This window comes from Dermacentor variabilis, chromosome 4 (genome assembly GCF_050947875.1).
Source record: "Dermacentor variabilis isolate Ectoservices chromosome 4, ASM5094787v1, whole genome shotgun sequence".
Taxonomy (NCBI): Eukaryota; Metazoa; Arthropoda; class Arachnida; order Ixodida; family Ixodidae; genus Dermacentor; species Dermacentor variabilis.
In genome coordinates, this window is record NC_134571.1 from 49,326,565 (window position 1) to 49,331,753 (window position 5,189).

A 5,189-nucleotide genomic window follows, 5' to 3' on the forward strand; every position below is an offset into this window, starting at 1 on the left:
CTGTTCTATATTCTTTATTCACCGCAGGAGTTGCCATAGGGCATGTTATAAATAAATATTCGCGCTGTGCGTTGCTTTAAAGTTGTGCGCGCTAATCACTTGCAGCCAACCTAAATGTGCAGTAAGACAAAATTTCCTCCTTCATGTTTTTTTTATGCACATGAAAGGCCGAGCGCTGAAGATAGTTCAAAGATGCAGACAAACCACAGCATATTGTTTTAAGAAAATAGTACAGAACTTTTATTATGATAACATTACATGGACCAAAAAAGGGCGCTCAGCGTTCATGGTTATCATCGAAACTAGTTAGGAGGCGAGGAAGGATAATCGAGATGAATCGGGGCACAGGCAGAGAATAGACCAAGGAGTACCGGAAAGGGCTGGTAGAAACGATCATGTCATACGGCTCGTTTGGTTGCACCGTCCCTGTAGGCAAATGCCTCACCCTCTTCTCTAGCCGTAAACGGTGTCAGTGGTGTAATGACATAATGTCGTCGATACGGTCTGTTTCCATGGGATTAGCTGGAAAACATGGCTGCAAACTCTTCAACGATACGAAGAAGCCACTCACTCGACAGCGGGCATGCTTTAATTTGTCGTTTTGCGGTAATGAGTTTGTGACGTTCTGGCTTCCCTTGAATTGTGCTACTTGCTCATCTCCATGCAGCCCGGTGTCATTATCAATCTTATCAAACTAGATCTGGCCCATACAAATTCTTATCGGTCGTCATCAAACCGATCAGAATAGAGCTGATGCCTATCAATCTTTATCATTTGTTATCTTCCCTATCGACTCTATGCAGCCTTTATCAACGCTTACTGGTCCTCATCGACCTTATAAGAATTGCTCCGATCATTGTAAGCCCTTACGACTGTTTAGCACCTTATCTACCCGCGTCGAAGCATTGTCAACCGTGCTGAGGCCCATATAACTAATTCCTCCCTATCCTCCTTATCAACTGATTGACTGCTTAGCAGTGTGTGTTGCGCCCTCATCTGATCTCTGAGACGTTACAGATAAGTGGCGTTTCGACCGGTGGTAGAATGCCCCAATGGAACACCCCTACGGCACGTGGATCCCCCGACCACATCAACGCATTGGGGAGGTGGCGTGTTTGGCATTAAATTTTCGCAAAGTGGGAATTTTTCGGATGTCTACAATGCTCTAAGTCGGCTCTGCATGTGGTCCTACAGATGGCTTTTATTCTACCATCCCGAAATCTTTAAACAAACTCTTCATAAAAAATCTTCTCCTTTGACATTTGATTTGTACCCTGGCACAGCAAATTCATGTGGGTTAGATAAATTTACCCTCTGCAAGCGTGGGACTTGAGCCCATTGTGTAAGACAGTTAGCTTCTGAGCGCCTAGGGTCTTAAGTTCGAAACTCACTACGGCTAACGTGTTTCCTTTCGGATTTTTTTTATACGTTGATTTCTTTATAGTGATTCGTCTAACGTGACAGGCGAATGGACGGAGGAGTTATCGCGTTGGACCGCCCTAATCGCATTTACGCATTTAAAACCAATAGAACATGTTGTCTGCGTATCTTGTCTACGCCTTTGTCCTTTCGTGCTTCACTAAAATTGCTACTTTACCAATTCGCCTAACTTTCGCTCATGTTGCAATACCTATCCTTTTAGCCGACAAAACGGTCCAAGTTGACCACCAGCTTCGGCGACTAGCTAAGTGCTCGGGTCATGATGCTATCGTCGTCGTTTCACTGTCATCGTTCCAGCTACGTAATCTGACTCTCGTCATGCCGCCATCTTCACACCTGCTACGGCGACCCAGTGGCCCAAGTTGCCTTATTGCTTTGGTTACTAGGTATGTGATGGTCGAGATGCCGTCGTGGTCGTCGTATTGTCGTCATTCAAGCTTTGGGCGCACAGAAATATCTGACGAGAGGATTTCACAGGGAGAGGTATAAAACTCTTCTGTCGCATATTACTGTGCGACGAAGGCTGCCAGAGTGATTACATAGTTTTCAACTACGTCTTTTGTCATCGCACGTCTAGTTAGACCTCCATTATCGTCCTCAATACATTTTGTAAGGCCCTAACAGTAAGGGTGTCACCAGTGCGGCAAGAAAACACCCTTCAGGGTGTAAAAATTTTTACAGTGTGTGTACACTGGACATCTTACAACTTCATGCTCTGGGAAAATGTGTGAGTCTGCCACGCTGCCCTTCGACAGAGGACGCGATGGCGGAAGCACGTGTACTCCATATAGACGCTTATCCTTCACGCGAACATTTCAGAGTATATCTCGGACTATTGACCCGCCATGAACGTCAGCCTGTGTCGACGATTCGCATTCTACGTCGAGGCAGCACTTTCTCTGAATCCCTTTCGTATCATGAGCGCATCCTACCCGCAGGCTTTATTACGCAAAAGCAGCGGCCGTACCAGCGTAGACTTTGTCGAGACCTGTGGAGAACCTATACATTTCCGGAGTGAGGAAAAAATAAAGCATACCCTAGTGTGGACTTAAAGAACTTACTTTAACCCATATGTCTGAAGAATGTGCCGCTTCCATAGATATATAGTAAGACTGTAGACATTTCATCCCATCGTAGACCTAACTACATCCCCACAACTTGCAAGATTAAGAACTGTGCTATATCTACAACCGACTCCTTCAAATTCTTAGGAATTCACCTCTCCAAAGATTTATTTTGAACAAATAATCTAAACCACATAATTAATTTAGCTAACATAATTTTTGGTTATCTGCGCCGTAAGTTCTTCATGGCACAAACACCCGTGAAATCAGTTGCCTATAAAACGCTCGTGCGACCAAAACTTGTATATGCCTGTGCTGTCTTTGACCCGTACCAAACTAATTTCACTAAAGCCCTGGAATCTGTTCAGAACCACGCTGCTAGATTTATTTATTTTTCAGATTACTCATGTCACACTAGCGTTTCATCACTAAAATCAAAGCTAGACCTATCGCCTCTTGCCTCTCAAAGTCGCTCTGGGCCGTCCAGCAGGTCCTCGAGGCGCTCGAAAGGCACGGACCCAGCGAGCCGGCAACGGCGAGCGGAGACCCGCGCCGAGTAACGGCACCTTCGAGGATGACGTAGGCCCTCGTCGGGGCGCGCGAGCGCCCAACTGCAGGCATAAATAAAGTTTCTCCAATCCAATCCAAATCTCAAAGTCGCATCTCGCCTATGCTTCTATCACAGGTTTTTTTTTTATTCCACACCTCGTGACAGCCAGCTGGTCTCGCTGGCTCATCGTGTTCCTCGAACAGGCCATCCGAACTCGGTAATCTCGCCACAAACCCGCACCACTATGCTCCCACAGTCATTCTTCGTCCGAACTGCCCGAGACTGGAATGTCCTTCCCAGACAAACTGCACTCATCTGCGATACATCGCGCTTTACATCTGCCATCGAGTGTTCTGACTCATCTTTCTAATTTCGTCATCATCATTCCCCCCTTTTACGCGCCCAACCCTCATGTAATGTCCTATTTGGACCTATGAGGTATCAATGAATAAAAAATAAATCGATTTACTGAAGTTATAGTGTCAAAAACCACTTCAGCAGCAGCATTCGTAATATCGAATATGAAGATCACTAAGCGCTTCCATCTCGACCACGAAACTACACATCAACGGCTGCTGAGATTGTTCCAATTCGGGACGCAATTTGTCATATAACGATGGAGCCACATCATGTTTGAACTATATTTTGCTATTTCAATCCGGCACTTCAAGTGATCGATTCTGCACTTAAACGAGAACCTTACTATACTTGTATATACTATACTATACTTGTATGGGGTACTACTACGTCTTCAAATTACCATAAATTACTACTGCTACAAAAAAGAGCCTTGTGTGCTATTGAGGGCTATTGCGGCGCACCACATAAATTACGTACACAACCCGTGTTTGTTGAACATAGCAAACTACAAGCTGAACAAGTGTATTATCTACGGCTGTTGCAATACATTCATAGAAACAGTTTGTACTCTATTGCTGACAGTACTATAAATTGCGACCTTTGTGAGGTAAAACTGCACGTACCGCGAACGCGCACGTATTATGGTAAACAAAATCTAAATTTTCAAGCACCCAACGCCCTCAAAATATCCCTTTACAGATGATTTCTTTTTATCTAAAAATTTGTTCAAGATAAAAATGAAACGACGTTTGATTGAAGGCGAAATTCAAATGTAAGAAAATGTATCTACCGTTTGTTTATATATATGTTTCTCTCTATCTTTGTTGCGGACAAGTGCTTTAGTTGCATGTTCTCGTGTCTGAATTCACCAGTCATGTATGCATTGTATTTGTACGTGTATAACTTTAAGTGCTTGCTGATTACCTTGCACATGTTTGTATTTTTCTCGAATTAAGTTTCGCTGTGCGCATTGTAGCGTTGTTTTGACATATTTGTCGCGCCTTCTATGTGCATTTTCTTGCCTTGATATTGTTACTGCCAACTGTATGGTACCGGGGCCTCGTCAGGCCTTACCGCCTTTTGTCCCGGTCCCTTCTTTTCCTTGAAAACAAGAATAAACTTCACTTCACTTCACTATGTCCTTGCTAAAGAGGTGATCGAATTACACTATGCTGCCCCAAAAGTTCGCCACTGCAAAAGGTTTCAGTGCATTCCAGGACACTGTGGCTTACATAAAAATGAGCTCGCCAACGCCGAGGCAAAGATGGCCCACATGAATGCCACACCAGTGTCCATCCCATTTTCGCGACCAGACACTAATGCCATAGCGAACAGACTTCTGCGCAATAATACCGCAGTATACTGGGCCTCACCAGGTCATCGTCATCGCCACCATCAGGAACTCGACCCAGAGATGGAAATGCGGACACCACCTACAATAAAAAGGTAAAATGCAAGCTTGCTGCATAAATTACGATTAGATGTGGCATTCACCCTGTGCTACCTGCATCTCATCGACCGGGCGGAGGGTCTGAATATTGAGGAATGCGGTATTCCTTAGACGACAGAACACCTCTTGTGCGCCTGCCCATGATTTGATGTACATAGAAAGTCGCTGACAGACATCTTGTCAAACTTTGTCGTTGCACAATTAACTGAAAAGGTTCCATTGGGAGCTTCGCTTGATCCTCGTCATCAACCTGATAGTTTGACGGCTCTCAAAAAATATTTTCATGAGAGCGGACTGGACAAGAAACTTTGAAGGGTCTTGGAGT